The sequence below is a fragment of the Corticium candelabrum genome, chromosome 9 (assembly GCF_963422355.1).
Source record: "Corticium candelabrum chromosome 9, ooCorCand1.1, whole genome shotgun sequence".
NCBI lineage: Eukaryota > Metazoa > Porifera > Homoscleromorpha > Homosclerophorida > Plakinidae > Corticium > Corticium candelabrum.
The window spans coordinates 6,137,511-6,163,639 of NC_085093.1; the positions used below are offsets into that span (position 1 = coordinate 6,137,511).

At 41.1% G+C, this 26,129-nt stretch overlaps 1 long non-coding RNA gene across 2 annotated transcripts; it reads left to right on the top strand.

The window, feature by feature from the left end:
- The first annotated feature begins 13,996 nt into the window (after positions 1-13,996).
- LOC134184233 (uncharacterized) lies at positions 13,997-15,241 on the top strand. Of its 2 annotated transcripts, XR_009970634.1 has the most exons (3): positions 13,997-14,615; positions 14,673-14,728; positions 14,794-15,241. It is a non-coding gene; the product is annotated as an uncharacterized LOC134184233 (long non-coding RNA). The 2 variants fall into 2 exon arrangements; XR_009970633.1 differs by having other exon boundaries at positions 13,997-14,728.
- Positions 15,242-26,129: the final 10,888 nt, after the last annotated feature.

Genomic DNA, 26,129 nt, shown 5'->3' on the forward strand with positions numbered 1-26,129 from the left:
AAAAAACACAAAGCTTTACGCTCTTTCTAGAGACTGTTCAGAAATTAGAGTTACAAAGTAGATCGCTTTCGTTGCAACGAGCGAAATCCTTGCTTCGTGAACATTGCAGCTTCACTATCTATCGGTAGCGAATGCACCTTGTACGCACTCCTGTCGTCTATTGGCTACCATTCGCTTCGTCTAGAGCAGCTAGAGACATCTCTGTCAATTCCGGCTGGAGAAGACGTCGTTGTCATGATATCCATAGCAGAGACACTAATGAGCTTGCACCTTGCGTGACGACTATTGCTAATAACCGTCTAATAGTCAAGGTAATTGTGACTCAATTCATTCTAATAGAATCCTACGCGTGCCCTTGTAACAAAATTTTTTCGTCTCGCGTTGCAGTTTTGACCAATCAATACACCGAAAACCTAACACGTGAAGAACTAGTTCTTCACGTGACATAATATGTTACCAGTTCTTCTCATGGCGAGTGGAACAAAAAGCACGTGCCAAAACACGTGGAGCGCGCGCGAGGAGGAGGACTGGGTACGAGTCTACATACCCCCTAGGGTTGAGTCTTGACTGCGATTACTTCGTGATAACGTGCCTTATCAATAGACTGATAAACAACAGCATTCTTTCGATGAACTCAAACAATTCCTTACTTTAACGCCTATTCTTGTTTATTCTAACTGGAGCAAACCAGTTCTCCTGCAGACGGATGCTTCTTGTCTTGCTTTTGCAGCTATTTTGGCTCGCTAGTCGTCAACTGTCTGCATCAGAGCTCAAGTATGACACTCTCCAATAGCTATTATTCGCAGTCGTTTGGGAAAGTGAAATTTTTTCTAAGTATCTTCTCGGAGTTCAGTTTACATGCAGTAGAGACAGTTCACGCTAATCTTCGATGGCTGATGTCCGTAAACCATCAATCAAGCCGTTTAGCTCGTTATATCCTTAGGCTTCAGGAATTTGATTTCACTATTCAACACAAGCCCGGCAAAGCTAACACAAATGCCGACGCCCTGCCTCGTTTCCCGTCTAATGGTACCGCTTCACAATCATCGATTGATGCATTACTTATGGCGGTCACTCGAGATATTTTCGATCGTTCTACTCTCTATGAAATTCGTTCCCAACAGAAAGATGATCCGCTGCTGCATAACGTCATCGATTTTAAAGCATTCTGAACACCGAATCGCTTCTACAGAAGTCAAAGAAGTATTGCTGGTCATATTACAATTAATTCGAATAACGGTTATTTGATGCATACATCTAAAACAAATGGACGACGTCATTATATGTCCTATTCTTCCGCCCTCTAGTCGGCTGGCTGTGATAAATGTTCTTCACGACATCCCATGTCTGGTCATCTGGGATACAAGAAAACTTATTATTGCGTTTGTACTCAGTTATTCAAAAGACATTGGTCAAGACGTCAAAACCTTCGCCCAGTCTTGTTTGCCATGCCAGTTGCGTAAACTGCCACCACCACGTCATTCCGGTCAACTGCAGTTGTTCAGCGCTTCTCAACCTTTTCAAGTAGTGGAAATCGATATCTTCGATCTTCTTCCCTGTACTACTCATGGTAACCGCTATGTTGTCGTTATATTAGATCGCTTTTCTCGCGAGACGAAACTCGCTGCGGGACCTAATATTACTGCAACTACAGTGGCCGATGTCCTTGTTGATAAGGTGGTTTTTCGCCCTGGCTGCCCATCTCAACTTTTGTCTGATCGAGGTACGTAATTCGTCTCTCGCTTGTTCTGAAGCCTAGCAGACCGTTTCGGTGCACAAGATTTTTACTAGTCCCGATCATCCTCAGACTAACGGTCAAGTGGAGCGCATGAACCGCTACGTTGATTTAGCTCTAACAGCATATGCTAATAACCAAAAAACGGATTGGGATGAGTATTTAAATGCCATTGCCCTTGTCTATCAAACTAGTTTTATTGACGCTATTGGCAACACTCCATTCTACTTGCTGTACGGTTGTGATCCACGCCTTCCGACTGATGTTCTTTCTAGTACTCCACTCGTTCTAGACATTGATGCTCAGTATAAGGTTTGTCTCTCACACAAAAGATCAAAGACACATATACAACTGCTCAAGTTTATCAGGAGTCAGCCAATCGCCATCGCAACGCCATTATGATTCTAGCCATCATCAGGTTTATTTTGCCGACGGAAACCTTGTCCTTCTTCACTCTTCCGCTCAAAAACCCGGTGTTTCTCCAAAGCTCACTAGCTACTAGGAAGTCCTTTCAGAGTTCGACAAAAACTCTCCCACGTGCTTTGCGAGACACCCCATCTCTAGACCGGTCGAGTTACTAAAGCACGCGTTCAACGCCTTCAAGCATTACATTCTTTGGATGCTACTACTTCTCAGCCTGTTTCTACCGATGATTCCACCGGTGTTCGACTCTTTTCTTCTTATGACGACGACTTTGATTCTGACTCTGCATCTTCTGTTTCCTCTGAAGTTTGTCCAGTTTCCACTATCTGTTCACGTCCGGTTCGTGCAACTGCTTTTGTCGCGGTTGCTCGATTTCCTGACATATAATTCGTTTTTAGCTTCGCCTAGTTTTGTTTTCTGTTTGCTTCAGTTTTGTCGTGTTCTTTGCGTTTTATCGGCCACACGAGGACGTGCCACTAGCAAGAGTGAATTTTAGAGTAATTATGTTAATGTTACTTCAATGTAGCTACGCCTATTCACTTTCGTCATAAGACTATTTGGGTATTGCACAAATCAATACTTTACATGTCGTCTTTTTGTACAATTCCTGCGTACTTCCCCAGCTTCTTGTCTACAGAACTCAATACATAGCCATACCATTCAGCAAAAGAACCCCGAATAGAGTCTTTCTAATTGGGACGAAGCGAGGAGCTTTAGAAAGCCGAAGAAGACTTGTCTGGACATCTGTGTGTTGCTCTAAGCAGTCGCCTTCTTTGTCAATTGCGCTGCCATTCTGAAACGTACGAGAGTTCTAAAGCGTCATGTGGATAGAACGAAGTCCCTGCTATCATCTGTGACGTCATACATGCATCGGTTGCTACAAAATATATTTTCCAATATTTCTGTAAATATTGAGCAGTAGCGCTATGCGCATAACATAAGTGTGGTGGTAGCACCCCCCCCCCCCCGCCATTGTCCATAGCGATAAACAATGCGCATTGAGCGTATAATATCTTGCAAAAGCGTTTCAATACCTCCGTCTGGTTATTTTTTAACGACAAATCATCAGTTGCAATGTATCTTACTAGTCTCCGCGATTGGTTCTGACGTTAGACACCGAAAGACCTTGAATCCGACCGTTATTTCTTTTGAAAATCGTTGGGCGATCTTTTTCCTTTTTCTGTAAACGGGTTTTGGCCAAGCAAACGAGTAGACTCGCCCACAATGATTGACGTTTCCTAGCTCTTAATTAGTAGTTCGGATAAGGAGTTTGACTTTGCAGGTTACTTGAAACGTTATTGAAAAGATAGGCGAGAGATGGGAACGTCTACGACTGGTAGTGAGCGACATTAAGAAGTTTGGTTTTGTCCTGTGGAAAATTCAAAGCGTGACATTAGACTTGATTGCTAAATTGTTGTATTTGAGATTGTTTTGGTACTTCTATAAAGTAAAAAACATGTAGAAACATATGCAGTGTGTTGAAGATGTAGGCTGACTATCTAGACTCCAGTCTAGAGCAGTTTAGCAGCAGAATATTGCTCATTAGAGTCAGGTGTCAAATGGTTGCAATAAAACGTCTCTATAACGACATGCTCTTGCAGATTTCTCAACAAAGTGCTCGCAAACAGCCGCAAAGATCAACACGGAACTTCATCTCGATAAAAGTAACAAGAGTAGAGGCCATTTTCACATCTTAGACCGTTCCCTTCAAACAACCACTCTGTAAGTGTCGTCAGACTCACTTAGATTTGTCTAAAATATTCATTTTGCTTCCGTTTGGCAATCGGTTCGATACCAATGTCTTAAAATGCAACGTTCTACCGTTCTGCCCAGTTACAACCGGCTTGAGCAAAGTTTGTGATCGATCTGGAATAGAACAACGGGATACGTAGACATGTTCACTGCCTGTGCTTGAGCTCGAAAAAAGCGTGCAGTTAAAAACATTGCGGAAAGGTTAGATAAAAAATGCGTGGGTGTGCCAGTCCGGCACCAGGAAACTATGCCATAGCTCGCCAACACTGTCACTTCAACTTGCAACTCTGAAAGGTCCAAGACATTTTCATTCTTTAAATGCACTTTAGATGAGATACAGAACCGTAAGACACACACACACACACACACACACACACACACACACACACACACACACACACACACACACACACACACACAAACAAACAAACAAACACACACACACACACACACACACACACAAACACACACACACACACACACACACACACACAAACACACACACACACACACACACACACGCACACACACAAACACACACACACACACACACACACACACACACACACACACACACACACACACATTCATCCAATCATTGATTCACGCTGCGTTCATTCCAATGAGAAACGATGCAGGCCAAGGTCACCATAGGCTATATCGGAGGAGTGGCTGTTCTCTGACAGCAGAAACGCTCGTTGTTGTAGAGGCCTTGTTGGCGGAATGTTTGTGAAAGTACTGACATTGACTAGTTTTCTGTCTCTGCTGGTTTACAAGTCCGGCATGATTTACAGCAGTAAAAGCACAACCATCACAGCTGCAGGGTTAAGCAAACTCTGATGCCGTTTGCCTTGCTTCGTGGCGACATTTCTGCTCATACTTGCGATATTTCTCTTGTTCTTCCTTCTTAAAATTTACTTCCTGTGTGGCAGCCCAGATCTGATTCCTCCACTCATTCCTATCTTCTGCTAGTATCTTCCAAACCCCATCAAGATTGCAATTCTTCAAATCACTCAGTACTAAATCTTTTCATCTCATTTTCTGGCCTCAGACCGAACGTCTACCTTGGGGTCATGCACACACCAAAAGCTGGCTTGGTAGAAGACACCCATCCATGCGCAAGATGTGACCCAATAATTGAAGACGTCTCTGTGTCAGCATGGTAGACATTCTTTGTAGGTGGGCAATCTTTCTGATGGAGATGTCTCTCTTTCCGTCCCATAGGGACACTCCAAGGATGGAGCGGAGGCTTCTCATCACAAAATTGTGTAAACGGTGTATCTGTGGCTCCAAAAGTACTGCTGTTTCCAGACCATATAAGAGGGTGGAAAGAACTACCTAGACAAAGATTTTAAGCTTTTGTGGTAGACTTGATCTTTTTCTGGTGCCAAAGGATGCGGTTAAGTGACCCATATGACTGAGATGCTTTTGTGATCCGTGTTGATATCTCAACGTCCAAGGTACAATTGTTAGAAAAATAACTTCCAAGGTACTGAAAGAATGGTACCACTATAATGGGAATCAGCTCCAGGTAGAACAGCTAAAAGCTTGGTCTTCTTATCGTTGATGGTAAGTCCCAAGCGATGGCAAGACAAATCCAGAATCCCAACAAAGGTAGATAGACTTTTATAAGAATTAGATATCAATGCCATATCATCAGCATATTCAAGGTCTGACACTGACACCTCTAATATAAGCTTCTTCCTGTTTACTACCAGCTCAGCATACAGAAGATATGACAAACAACACCTGCATCTGGTTTGTGATCAGTAGTGACAAGTCGAATCACAGCGTCAAAGTAGAGGTTGAATAAGGTTGGAGCAAGTATAAAACCCTGTTTGACACCACTAGATACAAAGAAATGATCTGAGATTTTACCATAGGTTCTTACAGCGGCAGAAGTGTTACTGTGCAATGCTTCAATAATTTTGAGCAACTTAGATGGCACGTGGTAACAATATTGAAGAACAGACCAGAGAGCTGCTCTATTGATTGAATCGTAGGCTTTACGAAAGTCTACAAAACAGGTGTATAAAGGACGATGGTACTCCCTGGCTTTTCCTAGCCTTGCAAGCCAGGCTCTTCCGCGCAGTCGCTAAGCTAAACGCACGTGAATCACGTGAGGAGGAGCAGCTTTTGCCGGAATTGCTCCAGCGCGAGAAGAGCCTGGTTGCTTTCGAGAACGTCATAGTGACGTTGGACCCCGGATCCGGTTTCATAGCTGATAACGCTAATTTGATAAGCTAAACCTGTAGGTACGTATGAAAGTTGAGTCGGCATCGCTTCACCCACTTGCTTGTTTGCGCAAAGTACGTAGTTGACATCATCGTTTGCTTCTAGTACGTATACATACAGCTCCACCATGTAATATTCTGCGATGTCACAACTCCTTTTCAGCATTCAGTTTTTCCAACATGTACAGTACACCACCGAATCTAGACGACTACCAATCTGCAGCGCGGTAGTTTGAGAACTCATGCATTGTACGCGGTTAGCGTATGTACTGTAGCACTCAGATCTAGCGAGTCAATGCATTAAAACAAGTCGTACGTAGTACGCAACTACGAGTCAACCCTACACTTCTTGAACATGGTAGGTCCACTGCAATTCAGTTTTCCCACGCCTAGGGGTTTCCATTTCACCGTGAGGAGAGCCAAGCCAATATCGTACAAACAGCTGCTTGCTAGGTCGAAAGTACCGTCACACGTTCATTTCAGATAGACTGCCTTAGCAATACACGCCATCTGATCATGACGTGAACTTCGTTCCTGTCTGGAGAGGTCAACAAGCTGTAAGCCACTGCTTTGATAAACTGTTGAGTAAAACAGGGCAAGCATTTCTCACACCATTTCCCCACAGACTCTAAATGTCAGAACAGACGCGCAAGAGTGGTGTGAACGCTGCTACATCGATTTCAAACTTGCAGATAAGTTTAGTAGAAAGAAACGATGCTTGAGAGTGTAATTTTTCCGGACAAGTACCATGTAGGCCATTGCTGGCCTTATTATTCACCAGCACTTTGTCCATCAACAGCTTCACTAGCTTTCGTGTTTAAGTGCTCTCTGCGGAGGACTTGTCTGCGCTTTAGGTATCAAACGCAATTACATTAACGAGCTCTTTAGGAAATAGAATTAGCCTTATCCAAGCTATAAATCCGGATTCGGGGTCCCACGTCATTATGACGTTCTCGAAAGCGACCAGGCTCTTCTCGCGCTGGATCAATTCTGGCAAAAGCTCCTCTTCCTCGCGTGATTCGCTTGCGTTTAGCTCAGCGACTGCGCGAAAGAGCCTGGCTTGCGATGCTACGCTTTTCATCAACACCCTGAGAGAAAAAAGTTGGTCGTTACACCCTCTGCCCTTGCGGAAACTACACTGGTTCTCACGCAAGAGGGCCTTCGCTCTGGGTTTGATCCTGTTTAATATAACACGAGTAAAAACTTTGCGGGGAATGCTCAAAAGGACAATGCTTCTACAGTCGTCGCACTCGCAACGACTTCCCTTCTTGTGAAGAGAGAAAATGAAGTGGTTCAACCATTCTGAGGAGATACTCTCGCTGCTCCAGATGAAATTGAACAGTGAAGTGAGCCTGCAGATGGTTTCGCCTCCTCCCAACTTCAGCTACTCAGCAAATATGCCATCATCTCCTGGAGCCTTATCTTCACTGAGCTCTGTGATAGCTACCTGAATCTCATCTTCAGATATGGGCTAGTGCAAGTTTTCATAATCTGGGAATAGTTCTGTGTAAGATGGTGTGGCAGCAATGATGTCTGGTAGTGCATCAGTATCCAACTGGCAGCTCCATGAGCAACAATTAGACACTTCTTCAAACTGTTGTGCTCAACGTTGAAGCTTGTCGATGTCACTTGAGAGAATGGATCTATTCTTTGATAGAATGGTGGATGATAAAGTCTTCGATGCCTGTTTCTTAAGTAGCCGAAATCTTTGACTACGCTCTCACCACAACCTAGTTGCTGTTAACATGTTTTCTTTCTTTTCATCTTCTACTGCTCTAGCACTCCACCAGGCATTCCTTGCTTTGTCAGCAGCCACCTTGGTTAAACTCCTCAGTTTGCGATACTCTGCCAAGGCATTTCGATGTTGCTGGTCACCAATACTAGATATATTTCGTAGGTGGAGCCACGCTTCATTCTTCTTCTTGGAGAGGCTTCTTACTTCTTCTGTGATCCAATTAGCCTCATTCTTCTTTGGCAAGGGTGGTAGGTTGCCACTGGCTTCCTGGATGGCTGACTTAAAGAAGGCCCACTCATCCTCAATACTAGGTGAACATGGACTACGCGTAACATGGTAGTTGACATTAGCATCTGCGAGAGATTTCTCGAAAGGCTAATATTTTGTCTGATAGTAAACCTTGGTCTGTCGAGGGGGATGACACTGACGACGTTTCGCTTTAATCTTGAATCGAAACTGGAGACAACGAGCTCGTAAACTCTCGGGTAAACACGCGTCCATAACTACACACACACACACACACACACACACACACACACACACACACACACACACACACACACACACACACACACACACACACACACACACACACACACACAGACACAGACACAGACACAGACACAGACACAGACACAGACACAGACACAGACACAGACACAGACACAGACACAGACACACACACACACACACACACACACACACACACACACACACACACACACACACACACACACACACACACACACACACACACACAGACAAGAAGACATTGTAGCACGCAGTTCAGTGTAGCACGTATGTATGTATGTATGTATGTATGTATGTATATATATATATATATATATATATATATATATATATATATATATATATGTTTGCTTATATGCAAATTTATGCAACTTCAGTAAAATATTTGATATATTTTAAAAACTTTAACATGGCTAGAAAGGTAAGAATACACAAGAACACACAAAATTGGTAGAATAAGATACGCTAAAACTACCGTTCTATATTCCATACATGTGTGCGTGTGAGTGTGTGTGTGTGTGTGTGTGTGTGTGTGTGTGTGTGTGTGTGTGTGTGTGTGTGTGTGTGTGTGTGTGTGTGTGTGAGTGAGTGAGAGAGAGAGAGTGAGTATTCTCAATTTAATTAGCACAGGGATTCTGTTACCCGGTTCTTTGATTAAAACAAAAATGATTTAGAAACATTTATAACATTAATGCTATCATCTGTTGCTTGTCTGAAAATACCTGTATGTAGCCAAGGTTTACACTATTGGCTGATATCGATCTACAAATTGTGAAGAAGGAGTATTGTAAAAAGCAAAAAATTAACAAACTAGAAAGACTTTGAAACGTAATTACTATTGTTAAACGATAAATTGTTATGCTAATCGTCAAGTGATGAAATCAGTGATAAATAAGCAAATAATATATATAAATAAATAATACTTGTAGTAAATTTCCACTCTGCCTTGGTTGTTTAGAGAAGATCCATTCAGACGTACACTTCCTGTGCTTATGCTTGAAGCTGTAGAAGAGAGGCAATATAATTTCGCAATTACTAAACAAATGTTACTATTTTTAAGGATATCAAAGCATGGGCTACTATTCGAACATAGGTCATTTCTATTTTAAACCTCTTTGACAGAGGCTAGACTGGTTCCTACAAGAGTCTTGGACAATACCGTTCATGGGCAACAGCTTGTTCATTTTGCTACCAGTGAACATGCATCATACAAGTATATTACATGTTTGTTACAAGTATGCAAGCTGCCTGCCGTATTTAGCATTATGGTATAATACAGCATTATTGCTAGGGTAAGGTTATGTGCTGATATTGCCACGGAAACGGATGCCGCCAATTACCTAGTTGTTGCAATAACGCATAAATGATTAAAGAAACCCGCATACACTCTAGTGTTGCTATGTCAACAACACAACGCATCTGTAGACTCGCTACAATTAGTGACAGTATACTGCTAGCGAGAAAATAATTACAGTCTAACTGGTGTAGAAGTAATGGGCAAAAGAACGACTGGATAGCAGCCAAGAGTTTAGTACTTTAGTGCTTCTTTATTGCTTAAGATATTGGATTATGTCCTAAACTGTCACGAGAGCGAATACCGTCAACTATTTCCAGCGTTGTAACTGCATTTCCAATGCTGCAGTGTTCACTGGTGAGATGTGATCATGTGGCAGCAAATTGTGCAATGCACCTATCAAACTCTTAACAGTGTTTCTCATAAAAATAATTCGCCTCAAATCAAGATATTTGGCACAAAGACTGCTTTTCCTTTAATTAAGTCATATGTATAAACATGTCTTGGCCTGTTGTGTGTATCGACGTGCACGTGACCTTGTGTCTCATGAAATACCTAATATGCATCATTGTATCTTAGGTTCGTAGCCCAGGGTTTGGCACTCCAGCGCTTATTCATTACCTTTAGAATGATTGATGTGTGCAGACCAACACAAATGTATACGTATGATGTGTTCATAGTAGATGTGAACGTTAATTATATGTATAAGGTCGAAGTTCTTACGAAAGTTCTTGTAAGATTTTTGATGCAATTACCTACAATTTCTTACAAAATCTTGATAATGTTTTTGCTCTAGCAGTATTGTTTTGACTCCAATTTTTTTGTATTCTGATCCTCTAGTGTTATATTTGTCGCTATTTTAAAATAAAAACAAAAAATACTACTAAAATACAAGACATTTTCTAAACGTTTTAAAATGGCTGCTTCCATAAACCTAAGATCCTGCAAGAACTTTATACCATCTTGCAAAAAATTAGCGAAAATTAGAGAAAATGTAAGAAATTGCAAATTTCTTCTTCTTGCAAGATCTTCTGCAAGAAGTTCGATCTGGAACGCTACAACAAAAGGTAGGGCAAAGATATAGCCTAGCGTCGAGGTTGCACAGTCTAGAGTCTATTTCACTGAAAACAGGTTGTAGCTTAAAGAGTTGCATCAAAACTCTAAGGCCTCGCTCATGATTTTCGAAGATTGATATCAATGATCATGAGCTGAGTCTTGACTTGCCTTGCGTTGTCATGCTTCACACTCAAACTACGTTTATTTTAAGTTAGTTCAATAAAGAAGCACTAAGCGCTAATCTCTCGGCATTTGTTCACTTGCAAGTGAAGTTCTACGTACACCAATTAGACTGCAATTGTTTTCTCACTAAACGTTTGTAACGAATTAGTGCTATAGTCTAAGCGCGTTTATCGTCTAGCTCTTACTGCTACCAGCGGGATAGGTCGTTGACCATAGCAACGTCCTTTCATCTCAATAACGTACGAGATATAATTACATCGCAATAGTGTAAGAGTATGTTCACACCGGTCCTAATCATGTTAAGTGTAACTCTGTTCTAACGCCGTACTAACGCTGTAAAGAGTGGTATTACTGCCACATTAGTGGCGTTAGTGGTTGCATGTGACTTTGGCACGCGAAGTAGTATACAAGAAGAGCATGTCGCCGAAGTTTCTGATGTTGTGTTGTATGTCTAAACGTACAAACGCAGCAACAACATGGCGACGTATATGGAAGGTCAGGCAGAGGTATATATACTATGTACGTGACTCTACATGTGACAACTTGCTGCCGTCCATGAAAAGCAAACTAAATGTTTCCCTCTTCAAAACGTAAAGCAATGGATTCGTCAAGACAATTCATACGAATTCCTTCCAGATATGAAGAAAGAAAACCGTCAAAACTACTCGCACACACGTGGCTAATCATACAGTAGTTAGCGGTGTAAACGCGCTTGTGCTCATATTACCCTAATTAGCCTGGCCATAGCTAGTCTAGATGTCGGTGTATAGTTTAGCATTTATGGCACTTGGTCATAGAAGGATGAGATAATTGACGACATCCGCACACGTGACCAAACCATATATAGCATAGCAAAAGGCTGGCTGTGCTATTGACAAAAATTTGAGAGCTATTGAGAATTTCGTAGGTCTAGAGTGAGAGCGAAAAGAAAGTAAACTGACAGGTGCAAGTGTACAGCGCGACGCTAAAAATAATAATACCTGCGATAGCAATGAGCAGATGCGCTATTGCCGGTCGCTATAGTCATGAAATAATGTCGGTCGTTGGTCTGCAACCGTATTACTCTAACCCTAGCGCATGCCAGCCTTGAGTTAGTAACGAAATCAAACCATAACAAAAAATGACTGAATGGCAAACGCCAGGTTCTCTAGCCGAAACACGCAGCTTGTTTCGCATGCTCGAAAATTTTCCTAGATCCTAGACTAGTCTCCATCGAATACTAGAGTACGTTCAAAGAATGGAGATTTCGTGGGAAAATTCCCGTATCTCGGCAAGTACACCGCCTACGCCGTTGATAAATATATCATTCCAGTGCACGTGACTAGGTGGAGTCAGATCTTTAGACAAATTAACTCTATTGATCCTGGGTTAGTAGATACAGCATGCTTCCGAAAAGAGACTCTTCCCATTATTACCAACAAAGAATACCGCAAGCGACACCAACGAGACTAATTGTATTATTTAATCATTGTTGTCAGTCTCGCCGTCTCTTACGAGGATCTCTTCACTGTCTGAAGAGTCCTCCGCACCTACTAATATTTCTACCGCTTGTTCTACTACGCCGTCTGACGTTCTGTAATAGCTTTCCACTTTCTGGATGATGTGGTCGACACAATTCTTCCATTTCGCCGCCGACACATTTCAACATCTCTGGCCAGTTGTTCGAATGGCAGAAAACTGTTGTCAGGGCAGACCCTGACGTACTAAAAAAGAGAGATAGTAGGCAGTGAGGGCTGGGTAGCAACCATTGCTCTAATTGCTCATTTATCGATTGTTAGTATTACAATCCATCATGATAACAATATTGTTGTTTCCGTCATAATTGTCCTAGCTGGTAACCACATTTCCCACGGGCCCTCCATTCTTACGCAGTTCAGTAATGTCTTTACACAAGCAAGCAGAACTGACGCTGCCTGTTGATCGGTAACTACATTATGAGCGCCCAGCGGTATCATCAGACAGACTTGTATGCATGATTGAGCCGGGATCAAACCGCTAACAAACTCACTTCATCTACATTGTACAGCACTGATACGAGACACATTTCATCTAACATAACTTACCAACTATGACTGTCGAGCATACGAATGCCGCGAACAAAGAAGACCACGACAGCTTTGCGTGCATGACGCGAATGTTGTACACATACCCGGATGTGAACTCGGTCGCCTCCGCAGGAAACTGAGGCCGAGCATTAATTAATTGACTTCTAGCCTGTTTAAATTTAGACAGAAATAATAAAAGTTTTTTTGACAGTGACACGCACAAGCATGTCTTGACTTCATCGTGGCCTCGTTTGGAGCCATTCGAAATTTGAAAAATGCGACAATTCAGCAGCTGCTTCCCTCGGAATAATTATTCGATATATTGTGTGAGTACACACAGCAGAAACGGTAGTGAAATATTGTGGACATAGCTGACAGTACAGGAAGCAATTAACGGTCAGTCTAGACTAGACTACCCACACAATATTTATGATAATCACCTTGATGGAAATAAAGTAGGACACCACTTATCCGACGGGCATGAGACAAAAAGTACGTCGGATAACTGACGCATTTTGAAAACGACTGCAGAATACTTAATTAAAGAAGCTCAACATCTAATTGTACGTGTAACAGCCATTACAGTACAACTACTTTGACTAGGGAGAATACCAATGGGAACTGGCAAGACTTAAAGTACCCACTAATCTTAGTCTGAGTCAATGCTTTCGAACTTCTTGCTGTAGTTTTCATCAGCAGCCCATTCAGTAGGACCATTGTGCTTACTGAAACTTCAGCTTGCTCTTCCAGGTAATGAAGAAGCGTTTCTAGAACTTCACGTTTAATTTAACGACACGTGGATCACGGATACAGTACAGCACGCACAGGAATCGTATAGCCTAGCGTGCGCACAGCCTTGCAGTTCAAACAAGCTATGCACCTTCGGATAATCCGTGCTGTCGGATAACTGAGGGTCGGATAAGTGGTGTCCTACTATATATGAAAAGAGACTACCTAAGGTCGCTAAGTTAAATGTGGACATGTACGTGTCACAACCCATGCAGAAAATATCATGAGCTTTGTCCCAATTTCCTCATGAGATACGCCCCTTTCTCATGAGGAAATTGGGACAATCCTCATGAGAATTATGGCTCATGAGCCGAAATTCATGCGTACAAGATCATGAGATCCGACCTTTTCTCATGAGCCTCGACCCTGACTTTTCTCATGAGCCTCCTGATCTTGCCTCATGAAGCTCTTGATCTTTTCTCATGAGCCTCGTGAGATCACGCTCGTGAGACGACCGCTCGCTGTCCAGACAATGTAGGTTATTTACGCATGCGTGCCAAGGGAAATAGTCGGTGTGGCTGTGCAGATGCGCGTATGGAGTGAATTCGTCGCTGTTTCCTCGGTAATTTACTTTTAACAGTTATATTTAGTCAACAACTATAGTGATACTCTAGCTAGTAAAGTTTCTCTTTGATCTAGCTATGCTTGTGCTTGTTGCTAGACACTTTGTTTACAGCTCACCAAAGCTCGTGCTCGTGGAAGCGGATCTCCCGGATAGAATAATTGAACCAGCGCTAACACAACGGAGAAAGTAGCACGCGCGCACACACACACGCACACACACGCGCGCGCGCGCGCGTTTATGCTTTAGTTAATTAAGGAACGTTAATTTGCAGTGGTAACATGTTGAATCCTCTCAGAAGATACATTTGCTCTTTCACCTGTGTCTTTTTAGAAAGCAAACATCTTGAGACTGGGAGATGTCACATAGAGTTCCAGATGACTTGAAGGGTCTGTTTGATGCCAGCATCTCTGTTGAGATAGATGTTCTCACATTCACAAGATTGGTTGTATAGGAAATGGTCAATATTCTTCATTGAAGTATGACACACTATTTAGGAGAAACAATTATACAAGTTTACAAGAGACGATGATGCAAATGCTGAAATATTGTACATATTTCTGTCTGTTGGAACCTAGCTGGAAGGATGAGAAGTTTGAACATGATCTAACAGCATCAGTTGTTCATCCACTAAGAAATGTTGGTCCTTGTGCTCTTGTTGAAGCAGCTATGCAAGACGATGTGATCACAAACTGGCCAATTGAGACCTGTAGTTAGCGCAAAGGCTAGAATATCTTGAGCTACTTTCTGTAAATAGATTACTTTGCAAGTGCGCATCAATACTTAATTGTGAGGGGAGACATGTAATTGTTGAAACTCTCAATGATATCGAAGTAGATCTGTAATCATAGAGACCACGCTGCATGTGAACTTAATTGATACAAATATAACTAGAATGGAAAGTGTGTGTATCAATCTATAGTCAACTATATAACATAGCTACATCAAGATTTTGCTGTCCTGCTTTCTTGATTTGACGGTCAGTTGGATCAAAGTAATTGTACTAAAGGCAGATGTTGATATTGAAACTACATATTTGCCATAGTGGTGGTCAGATATGTCTACACTTATCAACATTTCAAAACTTCGAATGACTTGTATTGAGGGAAGAAACTTTCAATTGAATTTAAACTTAGTAGATATCTTACCCAATTCAAACCATTAATAGAAATATAACTAGAATGTATAAAGAATGTGTATTTACAATATTCAACCATTTTATATTATGCTATAGCTACATACAGGTTGTGCTGTTTGTAGCTACACTGCCAGAGTTGAATTAATATATTTATATTATGTAAATATTAATATCAATTATTAAAACTTTTTCAAAATATTAGTACAGTAAATAGAAGTTTGTATGCAAAGTTTTACTTGTGAAACTACATATTTGCCAAAGTGGTGGTCAGATATGTCAACACCTAACAAAGATTTCAAAAAAATTCGAATGACTTGTATTGAGGGAAGACAACTTTCAATTGAATTCAAACTTAGTAGATGTCTTACCCAATTCAAACCATTGATAGAAATATAACTAGAACGTAAAGAATGTATAATTACAATATTCAACCATTTTATATTATACTATAGCTACATTCAGGTTTTGCTGTACACAGCCAGATTGAATCAAAATAATTGTACTATGTAGATATCAATACCAATCATTAAAACTTTTTCAAAATATTAATACAGTAAATAGAAGTTTGTATGCAAAGTTTTACTTCTGAAACTACATATTTGCCAAAGTGGTGGTCAGATATGTCATTACTTGTCGACAGATTTCAGAAATTCAAATGACTTGTATTGAGGGAAGACAACTTTCAATTGAATTTAAACTTAGTAGATATTTTATCCAACTCAAACCATCGATAGAAATATAATTAGAATGTAAATAATCTGTATTTACAATATTCAACCATTTTATAATATTCTATAGCTACATACAGGTCTTACTGTATATTGTTGCTCCACAGCCAGAGGTGAATCACAATAATTGTAATATGTAGCTATTAATATCAATCATTAAAACTTTCTCAAAACATTAATATAGTAAATAGAAGTTTGTATGCAAAGTTTTACTTCTGAAACTACATATTTGCCAAAGTGGTGGTCAGATATGTCAACATTAGTCGACAGATTTCAGAAATTCGAATGACTTGTATTGAGGAAAGACAACTTTCAGTTAAATTCAAACTTAGTAGATGTATTACTCAATTCAAACCATCGATAGAAATATAACTAGAATGTAAAGAGTGTGTAATTACAATATTCAACCATTTTATATTATACTATAGCTACATTCAGGTTTTGCTGTACACAGCCAGAGTTTAGTCAAAATAATTGTACTATGTAGATATCAATACCAATCATTAAAACTTTCTCAAAACATTAATACAGTAAATAGAAGTTTGTATGCAAAGTTTTGCTTGTGAAACTACATATTTGCCAAAGTGGTAGTCAGATATGTCAACATTAGTCGACAGATTTCAGAAATTCGAATGACTTGTATTGAGGGAAGACAACTTTCAATTGAATTCAAACTTAGTAGATATCTTACCCAATTCAAACCATCGATAGAAATATAATTAGAATGTAAAGAGTGTGTATTTACAATATTCAACCATTTTATAATATTCTATAGCTACATACAGGTCTTACTGTACATTGTTACTCCACAGCCAGAGTTGAATCAAAATAATTGTAATATGTAGATATTAATATCAATCATTAAAACTTTCTCAAAATATTAATACAGTAAATAGAAGTTTGTATGCAAAGTTCTACTTCTGAAACTACATATTTGCCAAAGTGGTGGTCAGATATGTCAACACCTGTCGACAGATTTCAGAAATTCTAATGACTTGTATTGAGGGAAGACAACTTTCAATTGAATTCAAACTTAGTAGATATCTTACCCAACTCAAACCATCGATAGAAATATAATTAGAATGCAAAGACTGTGTATTTACAACATTCAACTATTTTATAATATTTGATAGCTATAGACAGGTCTCACTGTACATTGTTGCTCCACAGCCAGAGTTGAATCAAAATAATTGTAATATGTAGATATTAACATCAATCATTAAAACTTTTTCAAATCATTAATATTGTAAATAGAAATTTGTATACAAAGTTTTACTTGTGAAACTACATATTTGCCAAAGTGGTGGTCAGATATGTCAACACCTGTCAACAGATTTCAAAAATTTGAATGACTAGTATTAAAGTAAGACAACTTTTAATTGAATTTAAACTTAGTAGATACTTTACCCAGCTCAAACCATCAGTAGAAATATAACTAGAATGTAAAAAATGCGTGTTTACAATATTCAACCATTTATATTATACTAGCTACATACAGGTCTTGCTGTACACAGCCAGAGTTGACTCAGTATAATTATATTATGTAGATATTAATATCAATCATTAAAAAGAAGTTTGCATGTAAAGTTTTACTTGTGAAACTACATATTTGACAAAGAGGTGGTCAGATATGTCAATATCTATCAAAAGTTTTCAAAATTTGAATGACATGCATTGAGGGAAGACAACTTTCAATTGAATTCAAACTTAGTAGATATTTTACCCAACTCAATTCATCAATAGAAATATAACTAGAATATAGTCAACCATAAATACATTATTGTTTCTTCACAGCCATCGGATCAAAATAAATGTATTAATTAAATGTAGTTATTAATAGCAATTATTGAAACAGTTTAGAATATTAATTAACATAATTAAAAATGGCATCTGTGGCCTTAATTAATTGTTAATTAAAACTGTACATTTGCAATGGTCAGATATCATACTGTATGACACAGTGTATCATGAACAGTGGGCTGACGTTGTGGTTAGTTTTTAGTAGATTGGCTAGCCACGCCTATGTATTGATAGTTGTGTCACGCGGAAGCGCTCTACACCGCTACAAAGTGGTGCATCTTCCGTGTGCTGTTTGGAATTGCGATGTATATGACACCACTAGATGTCATTTATACGCTTCGTTATGTTGTTTTAGCACTTGGCGATCGCGCTCTCATGGACACAACGGTCTGTGTGTCTAGAAGGTCATGGGCATCTGTCAGAAAGATGTTAGATGCTATGCGATTCTGTCAGGTAGCTTCTCAATATTGCAACGAGAGCTGCAAATTAGGTGATCGACTCACGCTTGCATGCCGGAAGAAACTCTCGTCAGTTTATTTCATGAAGGCTTGCGCGCGGAGTGCCAAGTCGAGTTGGAACGTGACCAACCCGCAACGCTTGCTGATGCCGTGAAATCCGCCTGAGAGGGTGCAACAACGTCAACTACGCGGACGACATGATGTTGTGCCAAAACAAGATCGACGACGATACAACCCAACTCCTTCAGCAGATGGTCAAGGTGGGCGAGCGACAAGACAAGGCCTTGAGTCTTCTGATGCAGCAGGGTCAGTGCTCACCTGCTGCCTCTCGATCAACAACAACAATATATACTAATCGCGCTCGCAGATGTCTCGTACTCTAGAGCTCAACCTAGGCGGTCTAGGGGAAGTGTCGATCACTACTGCGATATTGTGGGTCATCACTACGTTGAGTGCCGAAAGAGATTACGCGAACAGCAGCAACTCAAGCAACCACCAAGCAAGGAAGGTACATGTACATGCAGCAGGCAGACGCAGAACTATTAGGGGAATTCCCTAAACAGGTATTGAATGTCGGTGTTATGTCTCAACGTGGTGATGATGTGCGTGCCGATCTCAAGAAGCTCGGGAGCTTGTGCGTTTGTGAATACTGCTGGCCTGCCTATCTCGCGCCGTAACACACAATCTATTGATTGCTTGCTGGGTATTGGTGCTTCTATCTCTATTAATTGTCTCTGAGGAAATTACGAATTTGCTCAAAGGTCCTACCGCCTACGCAGAGAGTGATATATCCGCAATTAGATGGTCATAACAGCTGGTACCATGCAATTAGCTGTTTCAATAGGACCGAAACACATCACACATCCTTTTGTTGTGGTGAAGCAATTTGGGTTTTCTGTTTTGTTGGGTCATCATCATGACTTGCTGCGTGTCTAGGGTGCATGCTGTACTGGAATTCAGGCAAGGGATTGTTTCTCTTTCTTATGGAGCTTGTGGGAAAGTTGAGGTGGTAACTGTTGGACAATTGATGTCAGAGATATTAAGACCTATTATATGAAGAGTCTGAGTCTGCAGACTTGATTGAATTAGAAAAGGACACACATGTGTAGGTATACCTCCTTGATGCTGTGCCATTAGTGGTCAAGGAATTACAGTCAAGTGAATCTCCACCTGAGAAAGGTCTTCTATTGATGCGGAATACTTATATGCCTTACACCCTGACCATTCATTGTCTATAGTCAACAAAATATGCTCATTAACAGGCCGCAATGATAATAAACAGTGGGATCAAATATCTGAGTTGGTGCATAATTATACTCTGATGTGTTTTCTTCTGGACCTTATGATTTGGGTGAAACTCACACTGCATGGACACTGGCATTAGCCTAGCTGCCTGTCTCATCATACCCTTACCGAACGGGACCCTAAATTTGAGCGTAAAGAGATCACAAGAGAAGTGGATGAGATGCTGGAAACTACTAGTAATATAATTTGACCTTCTCAAAGTCCAGGGTTGGCTCTTGACTGACAAATGGGATGGAGGCAAATGTTTCTACATTGATTATGTATATAGATAGAAAGATCAGCTTAAATGATCATGCAGACTAAGGATCCTTACGCATTGCTGAGAATCGATGACATGCTTACAGAGAAAACAGCAGTCATTACTACCTAGTCTAGATACCCAACTGAGGAAGACCCTGAAGAACAAAACATATTATAAGGAACTCTCTGTGGAAGAAGCCAATGAGATCAAACAGGCAACTGAGGAAGAAGCTGAAGAGCATTAATTACGAACTCGAGACTGCAGCTGCATGAACAGGGGTGTCACATGACAAGATCTGGGAGAGAAATAATTCGCCCTTGAAGACTAGTAGTGACTTAGCTGTTGCCTTGGACCTAGAGTTCTGTCGTGTTGTGTTTCTCGCATATGTTATCTGTTTTGCATTTTCACTTTACTTTCATGAAGTGGATGGGGAGGAATGTAGTGGGCTGACGCTATATGCTTATTGTCTATAGCTATGCGTAAGTATTAATGGTATGTAATAGTTGTGTTAGTGTAAAACATAGCTGTGCCATTACAGATATACTTATCGACAGATATTTCAGACATTTAATCTTTCTAGTGTGTGTGTGTGTGTGTGTGTGTGTGTGTGTGTGTGTGTGTGTGTGTGTGTGTGTGTGGTGCGTGTGTGTGGTGCGTGTGTGTGGTGCGTGTGTGTGTGGTGTGTGTGTGTGGTGTGTGTGTGGTGTGTGTGTGTGTGTGTGTGTGTGTGTGTGTGTGTGTGTGTGTGTGTGGTGTGTGTGTGTGTGTATGTGTGTGTGTGTGTGTGTGTGTGTGTGTGTGTGTGTGTGTGTGTGTGTGTGTGTGGTGTGTGTGTGTGTGTGTGTGTGGTGTGTGTGTGTGTGTGTGTGTGTGTGTGTGTGTGTGTGTGTGGTGTGTGTGTGTGTGTGTGTGTGTGTGTGTGTGTGTGTGTGTGTGTGTGGTGTGTGTGTGTGTGTGTGTGTGTGTGTGTGTGTGTGTGTGGTGTGTGTGTGTGTGTGTGTGTGTGTGTGTGTGTGTGTGTGTTTGTGTGTGTGTGTGTGTGTGTGTGTGTTTGTGTGTGTGTGTGTGTGTGTGTGTTTGTGTGTGTGTGTGTGTGTGTGTGTGTTTGTGTGTGTGTGTGTGTGTGTGTGTGTGTGTGTGTGTGTGTGTGTGTGTGTGTGTGTGTATGCGTGTAGATGAGTCAGACGGAGTGTATAAGCTTCTGATTGCATGTGGTGGGTCAAATTTAATTTTACTTACCTATATATGTTAGTTTGACGTTATCTAAAACATTCCCTTATCTTTGAGTTGTGCGGTCAGATACGTAACAGACGTCGTATGCCTATGCCAGGCACGTAAGTGTACGGGGCAGTTGGGTGGACGAGAGCTCTTCCATCTACTTCCGGCGCATACGTATCCGCAGTCGTTGGAGGCTCCGTACATCTGTATTGTAAGTTACTCTGGTCGTACTGGTCGACTGTACATCGTGAAGGCATTCTCACGTGCAATTAACACTCAACTCACTGAATGTGACGAGGTAGGCTACGTCTACTGTACGTACGATCTATCTAGAGCGATCATATCATCGAATTCGAAGGATACTCGCTGTGCATGATCGCACGCAAACTAATTTCTATTTGATTTGCGATCGCGTGTCATAATACGACATCGCTAGTAGGCATGCACCAATAGTAGCTTTGTTTAGCTAGAACAAATCTTCATGCATGCGCCTAGATCGATCTGCTCATGAGAACTCGCGCGGCTCATAGCAAGCAGCATGAACACACCCATTACATTTCATGAGAAATTCGTCTCATGAGCCACTGCTCGTGAGAAATACACAAATCTCATGAGATGAACAATTGTCTCATTGCATCTCATGAGATATACGTCTGATGAGACTCCGCTCATGAGAAATGCCCAAATCTCATGAGATGAGGAATTGGCGTATGAGCCGCATGAACACACCCATTGAATCTCGTGAGATACACGTCTCATGAGGTTCCGGTCATGAAAAATGCCCAGATCTCATGAGATGAGCGAGAATCTCATGAGATTTCGCTTATTTTCATGCTCTTTTCTGCATGGGAACCACGCCTATCTTTTTTAACCAAGCTTAATATTTGAAGTAGTAACAACAAGCTTAAAGTAGTAATCTAGAGATTAAATTATTTGTAATGTTATAAACAGGCTTAACGAGCTTCTGCGCACTCTTAAATCTCATAAATTTCATGCAAACAGACTGCTGAAGTCTTAGCTGTGTGTGCAGAGCGAGACAACATAATGACTGCTGTTTAACCTATTTTTAGAAAGGGCGTCTCTAGGGATGGAATGTTGCCTAGACTACAAACGAAGTTGATAAACATAGTCAATTAATGCTATTAAATAGCTACGAGTTTTGCCGTTTTCTACCCAGTGAGATGTCACTTACCCTGCCGTATGGCTGAAGTAGTCTCGCGTCGCCAGACCCCTTTCCGCCGCGTCCTCCCGGCGAAATGGGGTCTGGTGAACGGCCTTTGATGTCGCTGTGTGCCGCGTAGCCAGAAATCGGCTATCTAAAGACCGGATTTTGTTTCTTAAACGCTTCACTAAAGACGAGACTGGTATGCACGCAGTGCAATCCTATCTCAATTAGCTTCTCTTGTTTCGTCGAGAACAACTAGAAGACTACAGCTAGAGTCGTTGCTGTTTGTGAAATCTGCATGTTTACAGCAGCGATTAAACGCGGCCACGGGAACATTCACGTGCAGCCATGATCGACGTCGTACGATCTAGCGTTGTGCGCTCGTGTCACAATGGAGACTTAATGCGAACGTACTGGATGGATGCGAACGTACTCGGTGCTGTTTGCTGTTTTTTGACGTCGAAAGCGACCGCAGACAGTCCAGAGTCAGCGATATCTGGAAGGGCTTGGAGCTGCATGACGTCATCGAAACAAGATGAGTCGTTTTTCTGTGTCTGGGTAATCATTTCATGTGTTTTGTGCTTTGCTTTGGTGAACACATACAGTAGCAACCAGGAAGAGACCATGTTGTGATTGGAGTAATATGAACGGAAGCAGCTTGGGTTGCAGACTTCACTTCTGACACTGCATGTCAATCTCTGGAACACGCAAGTCTCTACTACTTACCTTTATACATTATAAGATATCTGCCTCGCCCTGAGTAACCTTTACGTAACAATCAACACTGCACGCGTATACTGCATGATCATCATGTATTAATTCATAGATATACATATATGGTAGTCCATACATAGCTACTAAATCTTTTGTACTAAATACAGTAGACAACAGTTGGTCACTGTACATCTTCAGCTCAGATCAAAGTTGGGATCCCACTTTACATTTCCATCAGATTGTATTGATTTGCAAGAATTTCGTGTAGTTGATATGTATTCGAGTGCCTCCACAGTCGAGATGAAATTTTTGATGTCATTTAGTACACACATTGAGAGTTCTGATAGCTACAACAGCATTTGGGATGGGTGTTGACATTCCCAACATTAGGTGGATTGTTGATTGGAGTCCTCCAAGACTCATTGAAGATTATGTCCAAGAGACTGGGCGAGCTGGAAGAGATGGCTTGACAGCAACTGCACTGCTTGTATATGGACATCTGCACAGAACAGTTTCATCCTCGATGAAGAAGTATGGACAAAATTTTACGACTTGTCGTAGGAAGTGCTTGTTTGCTGATTTCTTATTTGCTGGTAGTGAAGACAGTGCAGGAAAAGGATGTGATTGTTGTGATGTTTGTGTACTTAGTTGTGATGCTGTACCATTGACCTTCCAGTGAAATAAATAACTGCATGTTCAAGTTGCAATAACTGTCTAAAATTCTAGATCATGTAGCGCTGCATGCATGCATATCATAAATCATGCAATGAAACAGAACTGTCTGACATGTCGACGTGCTTTTGTGTTTGATGAAACCACCAGATGCTATCACCTTGTTGAGCAAGAGAAAACAGTTGGATGGAAGTAGTCTCCCTGAAGCTCCACATACTCTGGAAGTTACGCTGCAGGAACACGCGTAATATATAGCTCTTCCAAACAACACATCGAATCTGGACCACCTTAGGACGTCCAGGATTTCTGTCAACGTGGTCTCTTCCTGGTTGCTACCGTATGTGTTCACCAAAGCAATGCACAAAACACATGAAATGATTACCCAGACACAGAAAAACGACTCATCTTGTTTCGATGACGTCATGCAGCTCCAAGCCCTTCCAGATATCGCTGACTCTGGACTGTCTGCAGTCGCTTTCGACGTCAAAAAACAGCAAACAGCACCGAGTACGTTCGCATCCATCCAGTACGTTCGCATTAAGTCTCCATTGTGACACGAGCGCACAACGCTAGATCGTACGACGTCGATCATGGCTGCACGTGAACGTTCCCGTGGCCGCGTTTAATCGCTGCTGTAAACATGCAGATTTCACAAACAGCAACGACTCTAGCTGTAGTCTTCGAGTTGTTCTCGACGAAACAAGAGAAGCTAATTGAGATAGAATTGCACTGCGTGCATACCAGTCTCGTCTTTAGTGAAGCGTTTAAGAAACAAAATCCGGTCTTTAGATAGCCGATTTCTGGCTATGCGGCACACAGCGACATCAAAGGCCGTTCACCAGACCCCATTTCGCCGGGAGGACGCGGCGGAAAGGGGTCTGGCTACGCGAGACTATGGCTGAAGCTGATGTATAGATGGAATTAGCCTCGTACCAGACCCTCTCTCGCTGTCGTGCTCGGTTCCCGTAAACCACAATACCCCCGGAGTTATACGGGAATCGAGAACGACGGCGCGAGCGGGTCTGGTACGGGACTAGATGAAATGATGTGTCTCACAACCGAAAGACCAGTATGCATATATATATATATATATATATATATATATATATATATATATATATATATATATATATATATATATATATATATATATGCACAGGAGGATTGATGCTTTTAATTTAGAGACAGTACCCGAAAGATAGCTGGATCATACATCTACGTCAATCAAAGACATTTAAAGTCAATGGACAGCTTTGATAAAAATGATTTATAAGTACATATAATCTTTATATTATAAGTTTAAAAGATTGAAATCTTAAAAGAATAGACAAGATTGGCTTAATTAAATATACCACGTCCAGATTGGAAACCGAGTATTACGATCTAATTAAAGTTTTGGCCACTGATAATGATAACCATACATTGACCATCAATTTGATGTTTAGCACTTGAAAATTAAAAACATCTCAGAGTATGAAAAAACTGCAGTAAAGCAATAAATGGAATAGGGTTGATCTCGAATCATCTCTGCTAGTCACCTGCTACATGTGACAAAAATCCTGATCGTAACTCTTCGAGAAAACTGACTATCCGTATAGCACACCATAAAGTAATAGCTCACTTGCTCGTTATCTCCATGCACACGAGCAGATTAGATTATCAGTTGTTGGTTATTTAATTTATTGGTGTATGCATACATTCATGAAGTATGTCTCATTTACACAATTAGCAGCTGCGAACAGAATTCTTAGGTTACAGATAGCGTTCTTTGTCCAAGCTGATTGCATTATTGATCGTTAGTTCACCGGTGTAGCGTGGTCCTCACGTTTGGGTCAGACCACGCTCATTTCTCACACAAAGTCACGCCCATTTCTCATACAAAGCCCCGCCCATTTTCTACTTTTCTACCTCTCCCTTTGTGATATCTAAGTGAATTAGTATCAATTTCAGGTTACAAATAAACTGTCGGACTGAGTACCGTCAGTGTGCGTCAAAAGGAGTGGAAACACTTACCGTCCGTGCCAAAAATGTTTTCATGGCTTGCTGCGATCGTCAAAACTAGATGGCATCTCGATGACAATAGAATCTAGAAGACCAATTCAGTGCAAACGACGTTGACCAATTTAGCATTTCGTAATCTAGCGAGCAACATAGGTCTAGCTATATAGTTTTAAATACAAACCTGTGGAGAAAGTACCGTGGAGTGCAAGCAAATTATTAGGTAGCGGAGACGCAGGAGATTCCATTCTCCCGTCATTCGATTGGTCAACCGTAATTAACTAGACTTACTTGAAAAAGAATTGATGGATAGGCTTCTGCATGCCTTTTTGATGCAGTCTTCTTTGACTTTG